The sequence below is a fragment of the Macaca fascicularis genome, chromosome 1 (assembly GCF_037993035.2).
Source record: "Macaca fascicularis isolate 582-1 chromosome 1, T2T-MFA8v1.1".
NCBI lineage: Eukaryota > Metazoa > Chordata > Mammalia > Primates > Cercopithecidae > Macaca > Macaca fascicularis.
This window is the reverse complement of record NC_088375.1, coordinates 118,750,304-118,771,864: the sequence shown is the minus strand read 5'-3', so window position 1 is coordinate 118,771,864 and position 21,561 is coordinate 118,750,304. Positions and strand designations below refer to the sequence as shown.

Here is a 21,561-nt window from a genome sequence, read left to right as displayed (position 1 = left end):
AAAGTGGGACACATGCAGATAAGACCCCATCTGCTCTGGACAGCTTTCCTGAGCCTTGGAGGACTTGGCTCACCATGGATTCCAGGCTTCTGTTGATTCTTGCTGCCTATTGGTGAGTAACGAGTTGCTCTGTCTGACTTGTGTGTGTTTTCTATCTTGCCAGACTCATGCTCTGGTAGCTGGGTTTGTGCAAAACTTCCTGCCAGGTCTATGAACCTTAACAAAGTATAAATACTATTTACCTCAGTTTCTATTGTTCCTCTACACGTGATGTATAGCATTCAATAAAAAAAAAATTGTAAGACAGACAAAATTGCAAGAGAAAAACAACCTATCTTCAAGAGAGAAAGGAATCAACAAAACCACAATCAGAGAAATCCAGACATTGGAACTATCAGACAGAAATTTTAACATAACTAAATAATATGTTAAAGGCTCCATGGGAAAATATAAATGCATGAACTGGAAATTTCAGCAGAAAGATGGAAATGAGAGAAAGTGTCTGCTAGAAATTAAAACCATGATATCAGGGATGAATTCCTCTCACAAGCCCCTGAGTAAAGTAGACACAGCTGAGAAAAGAAACAGTGAACTTGAAAGCAGGTCAATAGAAACTAATAAAACTAAAACACAAAGAGATAAATGAATGAAAAACAAAAAAATCAAAGTATTCAAAGCTATAGGACAATATCAAATGGCCTAACATGCATGTAATTTGAATCCCAGATGAAGAGAAAGAGGACAAAGTGGAAGAAATATTTAAAGACGTAATAGTCCTTTAGTAAAATGAAATACATGAAACAACAGATCTAAGAGTTACAGGGAACCCAGAGCAGTAGATGCACTTTTAAAACACCCAAACACGTCACTGCCAAACTCCTAAATACCAAAGATGAAGAGAAAATCTTGAAGGAAGCCAGGGAAAATAAACACATAGAGAGAAACAAAGATTAGAAATACAACAACCTTCTTGTAAGAAGCTGTACAAGCCAGAAAAAAAAAAATGAAGTGATATCTTTAAAGAATTGAAGAGAAAAAAACCTTCTCAATCAAGAATTTTGTACCCAGAAAAAAAAAATCTCAAGAATGAAGGCAAGATAATGACTTTTTAAGACAAACAAGATCTAGGAGAATTAATTTAAGGCAGACTTGGTTCTATAAGAAATGTTAAATTGTAAGTTCTTTATGTAAAAGGAATATGATAACCAAATTGAAACTTGAATATAATCAATGAATGGAAGAGCACAAAAAAAGTAAACATTAAGATAAATATAAGAGACATTCTACTTGTTGATTGCATTGTGAGATACCTGGCTAACTAAAGATAAAAATCATAACAATGCATTGTACAGTTTGTAAGATAAAATAAAATATGTGACAAAAACAGCACAAAATAATTGGAAGGAGAGATTGTAAATATACTGTTGTTTCTTATACTACATATGAACTGGTATAATACTGTTGAAAGAAACATATGATAAGATAAAAATGTATATTAGCTACCCAAGGCCAACCACTGAAAAAGTTAAAAAGGAGTATAACTAAATGAACTAACAATAGATAAAAAATGAAATCAAAGAAATAACTAATACAACTGAAGGCAGGAAAAGAACAAATCAAACAAAGGAAACTAATAGCAATGTGGTAATGTAAAGCCAACCACATCAATAATTAATGTTAAATGACCTAGGACATCTGTTTTTAACCAAGACAGAATAGTAGTGACCACATTTACGCTCCTTCCAGAAACCAGGAAACTGGACAAAATATGCAAAATGATGATTTTCAGGACCCTGAACATTAGTCAACAAAGGATAGTGATTCCTGAGAGACAGAGAACAAAGTGAGACCCATGATTGCCCAGGTATAGTCCTTTGGGAGAGTTTCTGGCTCTGGTTCAGGGAAAGCAAACCCAGGAAAAGCCTAGGATACTATCTGATGAGGAGACAGAGATGAGAGTCCAGGGAAACTAAGGTAGCTAGAGTTTTCAGTAGACAGTACCAGAAAATCAACAACTGCAAAGGGAGAACACTGAGATCTGCAGAGGGTCCATCACAAGTTTTATTCTACAGGGTACTGATCAGTGTACAGGTGTGAGGAAACAATCTGAGACTGATGAAGGATTGGAGGAAACAGTACATGACATTCACAGTGACTAGGAATAGTGCCTAATCCTACCAGCCAGGCTGGAAAACCTCACAATTCAGGGGGTATTGGGTAGAGTACTCCAAAAGATCTTCCTCAGTGTTTAGAAATAATGAGCCATAGGCTAAATATGAGTCAGGTCCCACCTACCATATCTTAAAAGCAATACCTGAAAGGATCTAACTGTGTCCAAGTAACTTAACTGCATCCCTGAACAAAGCTCAAGAACATTTATAGAAATATAAAAATATCCAGCACACAAGGTAAAATTAACAATGTCTAGCACCTAGTAAAAAATTACTGAACATGAAAAGCAGGAAAATATTAACTAAAATAAGGGGGTAAATAAATGATCTGAAAATGGCACAGAATTCATAGTGATGTTAAATTTAGCAGACAAAGGCATTAAAATAGTTATTTCAAAAAATCAAGTAAAAACATGGATGAGATATAAAAGAAACCAAAATAAAACTTACTTTAAGGATAAAAATTACAGTGTCTGAAATTAAAAAAAAAACAAACATTGAATGGGATTAACAAATGATTAGATATTGCAGAAGATGGATAAACTTGCTGGTGATTAATACTTTCAGATTTTTTAAGTCTAAAAATTTATTTACTTTACCTTCATTTTTGAAAGATATTTTCAATGGATATAAAAGTGTATCATACAGAATGCTAAACTGACATTTTTTCTTTCAGTACTTTAAAGATGTTACTCCATTGTCTTCATGCTGGCATTGTTTCTGAAGATGAATTTGCTGTTATTCTTCTCTTAGTTCTTCTGTATGTAATGTCTCCATTCCCTGTGCCCCTCATCCCCCAGATGTTTTTCCCTTTGTTACTAGCTTTGAGCAATTTGATGCTGATGGATTTGGGTGTCATTTTCTTCATGTTTCACTGAGTTTCTTGAATCTGAGAGTTTATCATTTTCATGATATTTGAAAAGTTGGGAGCCATTATTTATTTTTTCTATCCCCTTCCTGGAAAATCCCTAGTACCTGTATATTATACCCATGACTTACTGATGCCCTGTTCACTTTTTAAATTTTTTCTATGTTTCTTTTTTTGAGACATAGCCTCGCTCTGTCACCCAGGCTGGAGTGCAGTGGCATGATCTTGGCTCACTGCAACCTCTGCCTCCCATGTTCAAGCAATTCTCCTGCTTCAGCCTCCTGAGTAGCTGAGATTACAGGCACTCACCACCACAGTTAGCTAATTTTTGTATTTTTAGTAGAGATGGGCTTTCACCATGTTGGCCAGTTTGGTCTCGAATTCCTGACCTTGTGATCTGCCCACCTCAGCCTCCCAAAGTGCTGGGATTACGGGTGTGAACCACCATGACTGGCCTGCCCTCTGTGTTTCATTTTGGATACTTTCTATTGCTATGTCCACAAGTTTATTGATTTTTTTCTGCAATGCCTTACCTTTTGTTAACCTATCCAGTGTAATTTTTATTTCAGAAATTATAACTTTCACCTCTAGAAGCTCAACTTGGATGTTTTTGCTTGTTTGACAATGGGCAACCCCCTTCAGTACTCATAGCCCATGGGAAGGAGGGTGGGCAATCGTTCAAGGCTGAAGTTTACACTGGCTTGGGTATGCTATAAAGCCCACAGAGAAGGGCCCCCAATGAACCCATTACCATGCTCTTGGGTTCATTTTACGTCTTTCATTTCTCTACTTAACATGTTTAATCTTTCACCTATATTTCTGAACATATGAGATACAATTTAAGATGACCATTTTGATGCTGTTTTTCTACTTCCATCATCTATGTCAGTTCTGTGAGTTTCAATTGATATATTGTCCTCCCTGTTATGGCTCACTTTCTACTGTATACTTCTTTATAGGTTGGTAATTTTTATAGGATCTCAGTCATTGTACATTTGCTTTATTGGGTGATAGATATTTGTGAATTTCATAAATATTCTTGAACTTTGTTCTGTAATACAGAGTTATTAGAAGAGTTTGACACTTTCAGGTCTTGCTTCTAAGCTTTCTTTGGCACAACCTGAGCAATGTTTCAACTAGGGGGCTTTTTGTCCCACTACTGAGGCAATACTTCCCTGATTACACTAGCCAGTGCTCCATAAACTGAGGTTTTCCAGCCTGGCTGGTCATAACAGGCACTATTTACATTCCTGTATGAGTTCCAGGTACTGTTCTCTCTTATCCGTTCAGAGGATTTTCTCCTCACACACCTGCACTCAACAGGACTCGGTTGAATGCTTGAGGGGATTTGCTGTGGATTTCTAGGGTTTTCTTTCTCTGCAGCCCTCTCATCTCTGTTACTCTGTCCTGCAAACTCTAGTCTCCTTGGCCTCCTTGAAATCCAAGGCCTCCCTCTTCAAGACAAGGAGATCAATAGTCTCTGCCTGGGTTTCCTCTCCCTGTACAACCTAAAAAATCCCTCTAGACAGCAAGCTGTGACAACTGTAGGAAAAACCTAATTTGTTTCCCGTCTCTCAAGAATCATGGTCTTTTGTTACCTGATGTCCAATTTCTTGAATCCTGTTGTTTCCTATGTTTTGTCCTAATTCATAGTTATTTCAGGTGGGAGAATAAATCTGGCCCTGTTAGTCTATCATGGCCCTCATGTTTTTTAAAAAAACATTTAAAACAAAGTACATGTTTGAAGACTATATTGTTAAACTCAAAAACATAAAAATATTAAGATCCAAACTTAAAGTCATTGTAATCAAAATGAAAAAAATTTGTTATAGTCTGTAATTTGTAATTTATTTGTATTTCATATTTTCACCTGGGAGGGGAAGAAACCAACAAGTAATGCTGCAGAGGAATTTTTTTTTTTTTTTTTTTTTTTTAAGAAAGGGATAGGTAGAAAAGTGGTGGTGAGGATTGGACAGTGATCATTAATCAGGGAAAGAAAAGGGAATAAAAAAACAACAAAAAGAAATCTGCTGGGCATGGTGGCTCATGCTTATAATCCCAGCACTTTGGGAGGCCAAGGAGAGTGGATCACCCGAAGTCAGGAGTTTGAGACCAGCCTGGCCCACACAGTAAAACCCCATCTCTACTAAAAATACAAAAAATTAACTGAGTGTGTTGGCAGGCACCTGCAATCCCAGCTACTTGGGAGGCTGAGGCAGGAGAATCACTTGAACCTGGGATACGGAGGTTGTAGTCAGTCAAGATCATGCCACTGCACTCCAGCCTCGGCAACAAGAGCAAAACTCCACTTCAAAAAAAAAGAAAGAAAGAAAAGAAAAGAAAAGAGAAAAGAAATCTGATGGGCACGGTGGCACACACCTGTAGTCATAGCTACTTGAGAGGCTGATGGGGAGAAGTTTGAACCAACCTGGGCAACATAGCAAGACTCCATCTCTTTCAAAAAAACACAAAAGAAAGAAAGAGAGACAGAGAAAGAAAAAGAAAGAGAGAGAAAGAAAGAAAGAAAGGAGGGAGGGAAGGGTAGGGAAGGGAAGGGAAGAGAAGGGAGGGGAGGGGAGGGGAAGGGAGCGGGAGGGAGCGGAAGGGAGGGGAAGGGAGCGGAAGGGAGGGGAAGGGAAGGGATGGGAGGGGAAGGGAAGGGAAGGGAGGGAGGGAGGGAGGGGAGGAGGGAGGGAGGGACAGGAGGGTAGGGGAGGGGAGGGAGGGGAGGGGAGGGAAGGGAAGGGAGAAGAAAAGAGATTTGTCTTAGTTATCTACAAACAGTGTGGTAGGAAATTCCTGAGCTGAGAACCAGAAGACCTGAGTTTAGCCTGTCTTGCGACATTGGTAAAGTTATTTAACCTACTTGATTTTGGAAATTACCATTAAATAAGTAATAGATAAAAAAGACTATTACAATGCCTGACACGTTATAAAAACACAATAAATATTAATTGCTTCTGTCTGTTCATTTATATAGTTCACATATCAGGAAAGATTGAATACAAACCCTTTTTTAAAATGTAGGTTTTATGGGGCCAGGCACAGTGGCTCATGCCTGCAATCCCAACACTTAGGGAGGCCAAGGCAGGCAGATCACCTGAGGTCAAGAGTTCGAAACAAGCCTGGCCAACTTGGTGAAACCCGTGTCTATTAAAAATACAAAAATTAGCTGGGTGTGGTGGCACATCCCTGCAATCCCAGCTACTTGGGAGGCTAAGGGCAGAAGAATTGCTTGAACCTGAGAGGCAGAGGTTGCAGTAAGCTGAGATCACGCCACTGTACTCCAGCCTGGGCAACAGAGTGAGACTCGTCTTAAAAAAAAAAAAAAAAAAAAAAAAAAAAAAAAAAAAGTAGGTTTTATTATACTGGGGTATGGTGAGGTCAACAGATCAGGAGACAATTGCCATTGAAAAGACAGTTGGTTCCTCATAGTTCCTAAGGGGAGAACGCATGCCATGCTGTGCAAGGCCACACAGGGACGCACCACAGTTGGCCGGGAGGCAGACAGAGCAGGCAGGAAACATGAACAAGAGCTTTTATTGTGGTTGCTATGGGAAGAAACAGGCCAAGCAGGGCAAATAGGTGTAGGATTGGCTAGTTTAAATAACGTCAGCAGGCTCTGGGGTATAAGGACAGTCTCTATTCGTCTGGTACCTGACCCTGGAATGATTTGGGCAGGGGGATAATGGCCCAGTATCTGACCCCTGCAAGAGCTCAATAAAAGAGTTGGTTGGGGTACAGGGTCTGGATTGATTCCTTTGCGCACAACAAGGATGCTTATGGGTGAGCCTTTACTATCACTAGGAACTAACTAGTCCTGGGAAGCAGAACTCCAGATGTCAAAGCATCAGAAATCCAGAAAATAAATACGCATGATTAATACAAAGCCTGACTGCTAAGATGGGTTAACTGTGTTGTCCTCCTATGCCCAGACCTAGCCCTCCCCTCTGCAGCTCCCATGGAGACCACTTGTAACTCAGAAGGGGGAGCGGACTGCTTGCAGACCAGGAGCCAAGGCCTTCCTTGCATGCCTGCATTTCCTCCACAGCCAGAAAGAGTCTGAGCTTGGGGCAGAAGCTCTGGAGGCTGGTTCGCCCTGGGGAAATAATGCCACCTGGTGTCAGTCCAAATAATTAGTTCAACACTGTATGTGGTGTGTTATTCAAATGTTTCTCATAAATAGTTAATGAATTACTGACGATGATGCCACAGATGAAATAAACATTAGAGAAGAAACTTCCAGGTCTCTAGAAGGTGGTATTAGCGTGGAGCAGCTCTGCCCATGACTGGCCCTGAGTGTGATCCTTTGCACTGCTCTGGCAAGTGGAATCATCTGGGGAGCACCAGTAGCCCTGAGGCCACATGCACTGACTGGTGTCTTTATCAGACTCTCTTTCTCTCTGCTTGACTTGTATCCTTTTCAATGATAACAAGGCTGCCAAAGTGAGGGGTTGGCTATAGTCTTGGCAAGATCCCACTTTTGCAACCTGAGATCTCTATCTCACATTGGGTCCCTCCCAACCCCCAAGGTAACACTAGCCACTAGGCCTGGGAGTGGGCCTGCCTGCCAGGGCCTGCAGAGAAGCCTGGAGGGACACCAGTGGCCGGTGTTCCTGGGAGTCACTGCACTTGGTCCGCAGACCATGACTGCTTGCTTAGGCTCCCGTGGGCCAGTGGCTTTGCACAGAACAAGCTTGTTTCCTGTTTATATACTATACTTTCAAACCCAGGCAAGGCTATTTAGTAGAAAATCCCACCATTCAACTGCTTTTTCAAGTTTGCTCTTGGACATCACACCCTCACCTCAAACTCAGCCCATCAAAGATAAAAATTCTTGGACACAGAAGAGCCGTTAGAGACTGCTATGTCTAGGGCCACTGCAAGGAACCAATTTGGTCCCTTGGCAATTTTCTCAATTTGAAGGGCCCATTCATTCAAATTGTTTGCAAAAATTGGGGGGATGTGCAGTTTTTCAGTGGTTTCCATCCCATTGACAATCAAATTCTCAAAGGGCCCTGAGAAGCCATCAGATACATGTCTTCTCCCAGCTGTCTCTATTTCCTGGCTGACTATCTCCTGCCTTCCTGATTCTGGCAGAGCTTTTTGCCTCCTACCTCATGGCAAATACTAAGACACTTTGACCTCCTGCACTCACCAGCGGTCTCACATCTGTACAAGGCTAGTCTTTCCACCTGTGCTCGCCATCACACATCTTCTTTGTCCCACAAGTTACCCCTTCTTAAATTTTGAACCCGTCTGGTTGCTTCTCCCTGGTCTATACAAAGGTTTCAGGGTTGCTCATATCAAAACAAAACAACAGCTCCTGCCACACTCCCTGTCTTATCTCTGCTTCACACGGTCTGTATTCCTCTACCCACTTCTTATTCTTTTCTCTACTGCATTGCCAGCTATATGGAATCTCTGAAACCTATAGTCACTATCACTAGCCTATCTTCTCCTGAGTTCTAAATCTATACTGTTAGAAAGCTGTATAGTTTATGGATCAAAAATGAGGAATCTATGGTCAGCCAGTCTGGGTTCAAAGCCTGGCCCCACCAGTTAACAGCTGTAGATCTCAAGCAAGTTAAGCTTTCTGTGCTTGAGTTTTTCTCTTTGTAAAATCCGCCGACATCATCAGTTGTAGTGAGGAATAAAGAAGACATGAAATGCTCAGCACAGTGCCTGACACATAATGAACGATCAGTAATGTGAACTATTATTCTTTGCACCTGCACATCCTACAGGTCCCTTACACTCAACATGCCTAGAATTAAACTAACCTTTTCTCCTTGAGCTTCTTCCTCTGCCTGGTTCCCCATTTGTGATTGAGCTTTGCCTGTGAAGGCTGCATTAACTAAGGCCTACTGGCCTCTTTGGGCTTCCTATGGTCTCACCAGCCTCCCATTTGGTCTCCCTGCCTTTACTTTTCCCTCCCACCAAGCCACTCTCCACACTGCAGTCCAGATCGGCTCATCTTATCCCTCTCTATAAAAACCCAATGGCTCCCCATTGTCCACCAGATAAAATCTGAACTTTTTTTGTTTGTTTTTGGAAACAGTGTTTTACTCTGTTGCCCAGGCTGGAGTGCAGTGGTAAAATCATATAGCTCATTCTCACTGTAACCCCAAACTCTTGGGCTCAAGCAATCCTGCCACTTCAGCCTCCCTTGTAGCTGGGACTACAGGCATGAGCCACTATACCCAGCTAATTTTTTTTTTTTTTTAAATTTCTGTAGAAACAGAGCCTCACTATGTTGCTCAGACTGGTCTCAAACTCCTGGGTTCAAGTGATCCTCCTGCCTTAGCCTCCCAAAGTGCTGGGATTATCAATGTGAGCCATTGCGACTGGCCAAAATCTAAACTTCTAAGCCTGCCATGCAGGGCCCTCTGAGCTTTGGCGCTGCTCCTGTTCCAGGCCCATCCCCACCCTCTCCCCCGTATCCCAGCCTGATCCTCCCTTATGCTCCCATGATGCCAAACTGCCAACAGGCACCCCACAGAGCCGTCCTGCTTCAACACTCTGTACCTGCCTCTCCTTCCCCCAAAACACCCCCACATTCAGCACCTTGTTTCTTCAGGCCTGTGAAGTCCATTAGCACGGAAGCCACAAATGTGCTTTCCTGGACTTTTCTGTCACACTTCTGTGCCTTGGCCCAGAATGCTCCCTCCCCCTTGATCTGCCAAATACACCCTTTTCCTTCTGGTTCCAGAGTCACAACTAGGTGAAGCCATGCCACTTCTGCAGACTGAGCTAGGCCTTCTCTCTGTGCTCCCACAGTGCTCCCATCCTGCCTCTGGTCTCTGTCATAGCACTGGCACTATCAGCACTATGGTATTTGATAGCAAGACTTTATTTATGTAGCAGTCTCGCCCTGGAGTGTCTGAGTTCCTCCGGGAGAGTGCCGTATGCACCCTCACCCGACTTCTCCATGTTCTTTCCTGCTTTATTTTTCTCCTTAGCACTCGTTACCATTGGACATACTACACATGATGCTCATTTGTCCATCTCTCCCCACTAAAATATGAACTCTCTGAATACAGAAGCTTTAGTTTGTTTTAATATAACCCCAGAGCCTAGAATAGTAACTGGTACACAGTGAGTGCTCAATACATGTTTGTTGAATTAATTGTTGAATCACTGGTCAATGTTACATTACCTAGTTTTGTATCTCTAGTAGCTAACATATTGCCTAGCACATAGTAGATACCAGAAGTAGATATCACAGAAGTCAAGTACTGCAGCGTGCACCTATAGTCCCAGAGGCTGAGGTGGGAAGATTGCTTGAGATCAGGAGTTTGAGTCCAGCCTGGGCAATACAGTGAGACTGTTTCTAAAAAATAAACTTAAATAAAAATGAAATTTTAAAACACTAGGAAAGAACATTTCAGGTTTATCTGTGGTGCCTGAGCACGTACTCTTAAGGAAAACAAACAAACAAAAAAAATCCAAACATTAGTGTTGGATTCCAGGTTCTCTACCTTCTAATCCTAGCCACTCAAATTTGAATCCTCTTTGTCTTAGCATAAGCCTTTATCTTGACCCTGACTGCCCTGCTCCCTGCCCTTGAGTAAATACCAGGCATTGTTTTTCCTCTCTCTGGTCCATACTCCAAACAGAAACATTGTCGAACCATTCTTCAACATGTACAGACTGAGCACCTGGGATCCAGCCACTGTCCTCCATCTATGCCTGTTCCATTTCTCTTTCCTCAAGGTGAGGACAAATTGATCTTCCCTTGGGAAGCTTTCCCTGACCATCCAGGCCTGTGTGACTCTCTCACTGGGCACTAATGACCCATACTGTAGCACCTCATCACTGGCATTATTAACCAGCAGACATAAAATCAACATATGTAGATTTTACAGAAAATGACCCTTTAAAGAATTGGCACTTTTTAACATTTCAAACATTTTGGATGGAAATTTTTCTGATATTTATTTTACATCTTCTCTGTCTTCTGAAATAGAGTACTGTATACAGAAGGGCCATCTCGCCTTTTACAACGAAGGCACTGTGCATCCCTAGCCATTATTCTGTGATGTGTAGTGTGCCAGGAGCGAAAGAGAAGGGCATGAGCTCTGGAATTAAACAATCCTCATAGTGATCCTCTTTGCAGTCCCTGGGGTCTTCCTGAGGTCATTGCCTGACTCTCTTTTTGATGTGTTGCTAATCTATAGTGAATCAGATAGTAAAGTTTATTAGAATTGTTAGTAAACTAAGTGTAAGCAGTATCTAAGTGGGATATGACGGATTCTCTTGTTTATCAACTCTCTCCACTTTAAGGCATAGACTTTGCAGTCTATTTTGTAGATCAGAGGCCTTTCTCACTTACCTCCTGATATTTGGGGTTTATTCATAATTCTTGAGGTTGGTTAAGTAACTTCTTTAAAAGAGTGTGCTTTTAATACATTTAGCATTTTATGTATTATCTTCTGTTAACAACCTTTATATGCATATATAAAAACTCTGTAATTAGATTGTTCTCTGGTTAAATTATTAACTTTCCAGGGGCCGAAAATATTTTATAGTCATTTATTCATGTGTTAAGTATTTTAGAAAGTAACTACTATGTGAAAAGATCTGTGATAGAAAAAAGATAAATAAGACATGGTATTTACACATTATTGAGGAAACAAGACACAAATAACCAATACAAAGCAACAAGGTGAATGTAAAAAAATCAGAGTGCTATGGCAATTCAAATAGAAGAAACTGTCTTCTGGTTGGGAGACCTGGGAAAGGCTTCATGAAACAGGTGGCATTTGAATTGGGTCTTGATGAACAGGAAAAATCTCAGTGGCTAGCTGAGAAGAAAAAACAAACTCAGTTTCTTCTTACTGTACTCTCACAACATGGAATGCTTCTCTGACCACATGTGTAAGGGATTTTCCCAAAGACCAAGCAAGCAAGCAATTCTGCAGGAGACACCACTCGGGTATCCTCTAATTCAAATCAGTTCTGACACTATGGACTTGGAGAGTGTCAAGACCCACAGGCTGAGGGCTCAGCCTCCAAGAATGCCCTCACTTCGGCCAGTCGCAAGTCCAGGACTCTGGAACTTATGGCCAACTGGCTATAAATCAGGGTTCCCACAACACTCTCATCAGATTCAATTAATTTGTTACAGTGGATCACAGAACTCAGGGAAACATTTATGTTGTGATAAAGGATATTTGAAATAATACAAATCAACAGTCAGATGAAGAGACACACAGCAGGAGGTCTGGAAGGGTGGCACGCAGAAGTTTCCATCTTGGTGGACTTGGGCTCCACCACCCTCTAGACACATGGATATGTTCTTCTTCACTGTCCTGGAAGCTTCCATGTGTTTGCCTATCTGGTAGTTACCCAAACCCAGTCCTTTGGGGTTTTTATGGAAGCTTCATTATAGAGGCATGATTGATTAAATCACTGGTCACTGTGATCAGCTTAACCTTCACCCCCCTCTCCTCTCAGCTGGTGTCTGCTGCAGAATTGATTGCTAGCTTGGTGTGTGGGGAAATACTCCTACAGTGGAATCTGAAAAGAACTCTGTATTATGAGAGCACATTAGGAAGAAACTAAGTTTATTTTTTCTTCTCAGCTACCCACCAAAGTTTTTCCTATCCACCGAGCCCCAGTTGAAAAGCCACCAGTTGCACGAAGCCTTCCGCAGGTCTCCCAAACAGAAAACAGTTTCTCCTGCTTGAATTCCCACAGCACTCAATTTGAATGTTCACCTTGTTGCTTCCTATTGGTTATTTGCATCCTATCTCCTCAATAATGTATAAATACCACAGGCAGAACCTTTCAACCCTGTGACTACAGGATTGGTTTCCCTGACAACCAGTGTCTCTCCCCCAATCCTACAAAGTATTATCTAGGGACTTCCCAAAAATTGCCTCATTAACATAAGCTCAGGTGTGGGTGAAAAGCATTTGTTATAAATAACAAAAGACTGTCTTTCACCTTTATCACTCTAAAACTGTTTCCAGAGCTGCTTCAGGAATCAAGGACAAAAAGCCAAATACTTGAACAAAAGATATCCTTACTGCCCTAGTCACTTAGGAAATAAGAATCTCACAGGAGATGTGAGCCAGGAACCACCGTGGATGAAAACCAAAACATACATATCATCATATCACGGCATCATACCAAGATTTGGGAAAGCTGTGAGAATGAGAAGGGAGAAATATTTGTATGCATTTGTGGAACACAGTCTTGAGATCATCCAGGGCATAGTACCCCACTTCGCACATTGAGTTTGCAACATATATACTAGTGAAACAAAGAAGTGGCATGTGGCACCCACAATATTACTTTTATTACTAATTAAAGATAAGCTGGAGCACTCAACTTTGGGCAAAAGCCAAATGAGGTTAAACCACTTGGTGACAGTAACCTTGAGCTAGGGCAGGCCTCCATCATTCAGTTCCTGAGCTTTCCAATGCTTACCTTTTCAGCTTGAACACTTAAGATCGTTGGAGAAAAATGGACAATAAATGGCATTTTAAAAATTATACTTCAAGTTCTGGGATGCACGTGCAGAACGTGCAGGTTTGTTACATAGGTATACATGTGCCATGGTGGTTTGCTGCACCCATCAACCCGTCATCTACATTAGGTATTTCTCCTAATGCTATTCCACCCCTAGCCCACCAACAGGCCCTGGTTGTGATGTTCCCCTCCCTGTGTCCATGTGTTCTCACTGTTCAACTCCCACTTATGAGTGAGAACATGCAGTGTTTGGTTTTCCCTTCCTGTGTTAGTCTGCTGAGAATGATAGTTTCCAGCTTCATCCATGACCCTGCAAAGGACATAACCCTTCCTTTTTCATGGCTGCATGGTATTCCATGGTGTATATGTGCCACATTTTATTTATCCAGTCTATCATTGATGGGCATTTGGGTTGGTTCAAAGTCTTTGCTCTTGTGAACAATGCTGCAGTATACATAAGTGTACATGTGTCTTTATAATAGCATGATTTGTAATCCTTTGGGTATATACCTAGTAATGGGATGGCTGGGTCAAATGGTATTTCTGGTTCTAGATCCTCCAGGAATTGCCACACTGTCTTCCACAATGGTTGAACTAATTTACACTCAGACCAACAGTGTAAAAGCATTCCTATTTTTCCACATCCTCTCCAGCATCTGTTGTTTCCTGACTTTTTAATGATCGCCGTTCTAACTGGTGTGAGACAGTATCTCATTGTGGTTTTGATTTGCATTTCTCTAATGACCAGCGATGATGAGCTTTTTTAAAATATGTTTGTTGGCCACATAAATGTCTTCTTTTGAGAAGTGTCTTTTCATATCCTTCACTCACTTTTTCATGGGGTTTTTTCTTCTAAATTTGTTTAAGTTCCTTGTAGATTCTGGATATTAGCCCTTTGTCAGATGGACAGATTGCCAAAATTTTCTCCCATTCTGCAGGGTGCCTGTTCACTCTAATGATAGTTTCTTTTGCTGTGCAGAAGTATTTTAGTTTAATTAGATCCCATTTGTGAATTTTGGCTTTTGTTGCCATTGCTTTTGGTATTTTAGTCTTGAAGTCTTTGCCCATGCCTATGTTCTGAATGGTATTGCCTAGGTTTTCTTCTATGATTTTTATGGTGTTAGGTCTTACATTTAAACCTTTAATCCATCTTGATTTAATTTTTGTATAAGGTGTAAGGAAGGGGTCCAGTTTCAGTTTTCTGCATACAGCTAACTAGTTTTCCCAACACCATTAATTAAATAGTGAATCCTTTCCCCATTGTTCATTTTTGTCAGGTTTGTCAAAGATCAGAGGGTTGTACATGTTTGGCGTTATTTCTGAGGCCTCTGTTCTGTTCCATTGGTCTATATATCTGGTTTGGTACCAGTACCATGCTGTTTTGGTTACTGTAGCCTTGTAGTATAGTTTGAAGTCAGGTAGTGTGATGCCTCCAGCTTTTTGCTTAGGATTGTCTTGGCTATATGGACTCCTTTTTGGTTCCATGTGAAATTTAAAGTAGTTTTTTCTAATTCTGTGAAGAAAGTCAATGGTAGCTTGATGGGGATAGCATTAAATCTACAAATTACTTTGGGCAGTATGGCCATTTTCATGATATTGATTCTTCCTATCCATGAGCATGGAATGTTTTTACATTTGTTTGTGTCCTCTCTTATTTCCTTGAGCAGTGGTTTGCAGTTCTCTTTGAAAAGGTTCTTCACATCCCTTGTAGTTGTATTCCTAGGTATTTTATTCTCTTTGTAGTGAATGGGAGTTCACTCATGCTTTGGCTCTTGGTTTGTCTGTTTCTGGTGTATAGGAATGCTTGTGATTTTTGCACATTGATTTTGTATCCTGAGACTTTGCTGAAGTTGCTTATCAGCCTAAGGAGATTTTGGGCTGAGACGATGGGGTTTTCTAAATATACAATCATGTCATCTGCAAACAGATACAATTTGACTTCCTCTCTTCCTATCTGAATACCTTTATTTCTTTCTCTTGCCTAATTGCCCTGCCCAGAACTTCCAATACTATGTTGAATAGGGGTAGTGAGAGACGGCATCTTTATCTTGTGCCAGTTTTCAAAGGGAATGCTTCCAGCTTTTGCCCATTCAGTATGATATTTGCTGTGGGTTTGTCATAAATAGCTCTTATTATTTTGAGATACGTTCCATCAATACCTAGTTTACTGAGAGTTTTTAGCATAAAGGTGTGTTGAATTTTATCAAAGGCCTTTTCTGCATCTATTGAGATAATCATGTGGGTTTTGTCATTGGTTCTGTTTATGTGATGGATTATGTTTACTGATTTGTGTATGTTGAACCAGCCTTGCATCCCAGGGATAAAGCCCACTTGATCATGGTAGATAAGCTTTTTGATGTGCTGCTGCATTTGGTTTGCCAGTAATTTATTGAGGATTTTCACATTGCTGTTCATCAGGGATACTGGCCTGAAATTTTCTCTTTGTTGTTGTGTTTCTGCCAGGTTTTGGTATCAGGATGATGCCAGCCTCATAAAATGAGTTAGGGAGGAGTCCTTCTTTTTCTGTTGTTTGGAGCAGTTTCAGAAGCAATGGTACCAGCTCCTCTTTGTACCTCTGGTAGAATTCGGCTGTGAATCTGTCTGGTCCCAGGCTTTTTTTGGTTGGTAGGCTATTAATTACTGCCTGAATTTCAGAACTTGTTATTGAGCTATTCAAGGATTCAACTTCTTCCTGGTTTAGTCTTGGTAGGGTGGATGTGTCCAGGAATTTACCCATCTCTTCTAGATTTTCCAGTTTATTTGTGTAGCGGTGTTTATAGTATTCTCTGATGTATTTCTGTGGGATCAGGGATGATATCCCCTGTATCATTTATTATTGTGTCTAGTTGATTCTTCTCTATTTTATTCTTTATTAGTCTGGCTAGTGGTCTATGTATTTTGTTAATCTTTTCAAAAAAAAAAAACAGCTCTTGGTTTATTTGATTTTTTGAAGGCTTTTTTGTGCCTCTATCTCCTTCAGTTCTGCGCTGATATTAGTGATTTCTTGTCTTCTGCTAACTTCTGAATTTGTTTGCTCTTGCTTCTCTAGTTCCTTTAATTGTGATGTTAGGGTGTCAATTTTAGGTCTTTCCTGCTTTCTCCTGTGGACATTAAGTGCTATAAATTTCCCTCTGAACAGTGCTTTAGCTGTGTACCAGAGATTCTGGTACCTTTATCTTTGTTCTCATTGGTTTCAAAGAACTTATTTATTTCTGCCTTAATTTCATTATTTACCCAGTAGTCATTCAGGAGCAGGTTGTTCAGTTTCCATGTAGTAGTGAAGTTTTGAGTGAGTTTCTTAATCCTGAGTTCTAATTTGATTGCACTGTGGTCTGAGAGACTGTTTGTTATGATTTCCATTCTTTTGCATTTGCTGAGGAGTGTTTCACTTCCAATTATGTGGTCAATTTTAGAATAAGTGTGATGTGGTGCTGACAAGAATGTATATTCTGTTGATTTGGGGTGGAGAGTTCTATAGATGTCTATTAGGTCTGCTTGGTCCAGAGATGAGTTCAAGTCCTGAATATCCTTGCTAATTTTCTGTCTCATTGATCTGTCTAATATTGACAGTGGGGTGTTAAAATCTCCCACTATTATTGTGTGGCAGTCTAAGTCTCTTTGTACGTCTCTATGAATTTGCTTTATGAATCTGGTGCTCCTGTATTGGGTGCATATATATTTAAGATAGTTAGCTCTTCTCGTTGCATTGATCCCTTTACCATTATGTAATATCCGTCTTTGTGTTTTTTGATCTTTGTTGGTTTAAAGTCTGTTTTATCAGAGACTAGGATTGCAACCCTGCTTGTTTTTGCTTTCCATTTGCTTGGTAAATATTCCTCCATCCCTTTATTTTGAGCCTATTTGTGTCTTTGCACATAATATGGGTCTCCTGAATACAGCACACTGATGGGTCTTGACTCTTTATCCAATTTGCCAGTCTGTATCTTTTAATTGGGGCATTAATTAGCCCATTTACATTTAAGGTTAATATTGTTATGTGTGAATTTGATCGTTTCATTATGATGCTAACTGGCTATTTTGCCCATTAGTTGATGCAGTTTCTTCACAGTGTCAATGGTCTTTACAATTTGGTATGTTTTTGCAGTGGTTGGTACTGGTTTTTCCTTTCCATATTTAGTGCTTCCTTCAGGAGCTCTTGTAAGGTAGGCCTGGTGGTGACAAAATGTCTCAGCATTTGCTTCTCTGTAAAGGATTCTATTTCTCCTTCACTTATGAAGCTTAGTTTGGCTGGATATGAAATTTTGCGTTGAAAATTCTTTTCTTTAAGCAAGTTGAATATTGGCCCCCACTCTCTTCTGGCGTGTAGGGTTTCTGCAGAGAGATCCATTGTTAGTCTGATGGGCTTTCCTTTGTGGGTAACCCAACCTTTCTCTCTGGCTGCCCTTAACATTTTTTCCCTTCATTCCAACCTTGGTGAATCTGATGATTATATGTCTTGGGGTTGCTCTTCTTGAGGAGTATCTTTGTGGTGTTCCCTGTATTTCCTGAATTTGAATGTTGGCCTGTCTTGCTAAGTTGGGGAAGTTCTCCTGGATAATATCCTGAAGAGTGTTTTCCAACTTGGTTCCATTCTCCCCAACACTTTCAGGTACACCAATCAAATGTAGGTTTGCTCTTTTCACATAGTCCCATATTTGTTGGAGGCTTTGTTCATTCCTTTTCATTCTTTTTCTCTAATCTTGTTTTCCTGCTTTATTTCATTAAGTTGATCTTCAGTCTCTGATATCCTTTCTTCTGCTTGGTCGATTCGGCTATTGATACTTGTGTATGCTTCACAAAGTTCTCATGCTATGTTTTTGAGCTCCATCAGGTCATTTATGTTCTTCTTTAAACTGGTTATTCTAGTTAGCAATTCCTCTAACTTTTTTTCAAGGTTCTTAGCTTCCTTGTATTGGGTTAGAACATGTTCCTTTAGCTTGGAGGAGTTTGTTATTACCCACCTTCTGAAGCCTACTTCTGTCAATTTGCCAAACTCATTCTCCATCCAGTTTTGTTCCCTTGATGGTGAGGAGTTGTGATCCTTTGGAGGAGAAAAGGTGTTCTGGTTTTTGGAATTTTCAGTCTTTTTATGCTGGTTTTTCCTCATCTTTGCGGATTTATCTACCTTTGGTCTTTGACGTTGGTGACCTTTGGATGAGGTTTTTGTGTGGATGTCTTTTTTGTTGATATTGATGCTATTCCTTTCTGTTCGTTAGTTTTCCTTTTAACAGTCAGGCCCCTCTGCTGCAGGTCTGCTGGAGTTTGCTGGAAGTCCACTCCAGACTGTGTTTGCTTGGGTATCACCAGCAGAGGCTGCAGAACAGCAAAGACTGCTCCCTGTTCCTTCCTCTGGAAGCTTTGTCCCAGAGGGGCACCTGCCAGATGCCAGCCAGAGCTCTCCTGTATGAAGTGTCTGTCAACTACTGCTGGGAGGTGTCTCCCAGTAAGGAGGCACAGGGGTCAGGGACCCACTTGAGGAGCCAGTCTGTCCCTCAGCAGAGCTCGAGTGCTGTGCTAGGAGATCTGCTGCTCTCTTCAGAGCCGGCAGGCAAGAACATTTAAGTCTGCTGAAGCTGCCCCCACAGCCACCCCTTTCTCCAGCTGCTCCATTCCAGAGAGATGGGCATTTTATCTATAAGCCCCTGACTGGGGCTGCTGCCTTTCTTTGAGACATGCCCTGCCCAGAGTGGAGGAATCTAGAGAGAAAGTCTGGCTACAGTGGCTTTGTGGAGCTTCAGCGGGCTCTGCTCGGTTCAAACTTTCCACTGGCTTTGTTTACATTGTGAGGGGGAAATCATCTACTCAAGCCTCAGTAATGGCGGACGCCCCTCCCCTCAACAAGCTCCAGCGTCCCAGGTCGACTTCAGACTGCTGTGCTGGCAACGAGAATTGCAAGTCAGTGGATCTTAGCTTGTTGGGCTCCGTAGGGGTGGGATCCGCTGAGCTAGACCACTTGGCTTCCCGGCTTCAGCCCCCTTTCCAGGGGAGTGAACAGTTCTGTCTCACTGGCATTCCAGGAGCCACTGGGGTATGAAAAACAAACTCCTGCAGCTATCTCAGTGTCTGCCCAAACGGCCGCCCAGGGCTCTGGTGGCGTAGGCACCCGAGGGACTCTCCTGGTCTGTGGGTTGTGAAGACCATGGGAAAAGCATAGTATCTGGGCTGGAATGCACTGTTCTTCACAGCACAGTCCCTCATGGTTTCCCTTGGCTAGGGAGGGAGTTCCCCAACCCCTTGCACTTCCCAGGTAAGGCGATGCCCCCACCCTGCTTCAGCTCACCCTCTGTGGGCTGCACCCACTGTCTAACCAGTCCCAATGAGATAAGCTGGGTACCTCAGTTGGAAATGCAGAAATCACCTGCCTTCTGCGTTGATCTTGCTGGGAGCTGCAGACTGGAGCTGTTCCTATTTGGCCATCTTGCCCAGGACCCACACAATGGTTTTGTTTTGTTTTGTTTTAATTGAGATGGAGTCTCGTTCTGTTGCCCAGGCTGGAGTGCATATCGGCTTACTGCAACCTCTGCCTCCTGGTTCAAGCAATTCTCCTGCCTCACCCTCCTGAGTAGCTGGGATTACAGGTGCCTGCCACTATGCCTGGCTAATTTTTTTATTTTTAGTAGAGATGGGGTTTTGCCATGTTGGCCAGGCTGGTCTTGAACTCATGAACCCAAGTGATCTGCCCATCTCGGCCTCCCAAAGTGTCGGGATTACAAGTGTGAGCCACCAAGACCAGCCTCTAAATGGTATTAAAGGTGAATTTATTATTTTAAAATAGGTTATTTGCAACTACCCGTCTTTCCCACAAAACATCATCTGTTAAGGTGGCTGGAAATAAGAACCTAAGTGAATTAGAACTACTTTCTGAAAACTCATTGAAGATCTCTGTGTCAATTGGAGCTATTCAGGTACATGACTAGAACTGGAAATCCCTGGACTGTTTGAACTTTGAAAGTACTACATTTTAGAGATGAGACAGACATGTTTTTATAATGTTCTACATTTCTGCACCTGAGTGCTGATTTGGGTGAATAGACAATTGGCTTTTCCTATAGGAACCTGGCTGCCTGAGTCAGTAACATCTGCTCTCTGGAGCCTACTGGGAGGCTGGGGGTGGGGGACAGATGGTCTAGGCCACTGAGTGGGGCAGCAGAGCCTGGGGGCTGGGAGTGGTGAAAATCAGCCACATTGAACATATGGGTGTCTTCTCAAGGAAGTGTGATATATGCGAGAGAAAATGAAGGCTAGAAGGGATGAGGAAGAGGTAATCAGGGGAGTGAGGGCTTCTTGGGGCCAAGGTTCCCTGACTAAGGTTAGTCAGGGTGGGCCTGCGTTTCCCCACCCCAAATGCCCGCAATACTCCTACAGAAACTCTTAGGAAATTCAGCACTTCATCATACATTGCTTCCACTGTAAAGTTCTGCCACGTAAGCAGCTTTGGGTCCCGGCTAGACTGGAGATAATCAGTAAGGAACCCTAATGCTACCAACACAAGACAACTAAGAAAAGTGCAAATATTCATCAAAATCGTTGCCAACTGTTTTGTAATCCTCACCACAATCCTGCAAGGTGGACATCAGCGTCCTCACCACTTTTCAGACAGGGACACAAAGGCTCAGAAAGGAAAGAGTACCTGGTTGGAATCAGCACTGAAGCTTCAGCTACCTGCTTGCAGAGATGTGCTCATCCAGCAGTTTCTAGGAGACTGGGCTAGCGGCTGTGCCTGCTCTTATAAGGGAGGAGGAGGGGAGAGGCTTGCTGTGGTGGCTTGCAGGCTGTGTGTGTGTGTATTTGTGGGGTCATTCCCAGGGCTACATGTGAGTTTAAGTGTGTGTATACGGGTTGAGATATGGTGTACATGGATATTTGTCGGTCAGTTCTTGGAATGTGTGTATATGAGTGTGTGTTGAGTGGGGTTGGGGGGTTAGTCCCTGAGCCATGTGAATATGTGGGTTGGGGCGCTGGTGAGGGCAAAAGGGCTTGAATTTTGTGCATGATTGTGTGTGTGTGTGTGAGTTTAAGATTCCAAGTATGTGGGCGTTGGGG

General features: G+C 41.8%; 1 non-coding gene across 1 annotated transcript; it reads right to left on the bottom strand.

Annotated features, from left to right (window-relative positions):
* Window positions 1-3,661: 3,661 nt before the first annotated feature.
* LOC123571131 (small nucleolar RNA SNORA42/SNORA80 family) lies at window positions 3,662-3,795 on the bottom strand. Its single transcript, XR_006695301.1, has one exon. It is a non-coding gene; the product is annotated as a small nucleolar RNA SNORA42/SNORA80 family (small nucleolar RNA).
* Window positions 3,796-21,561: the final 17,766 nt, after the last annotated feature.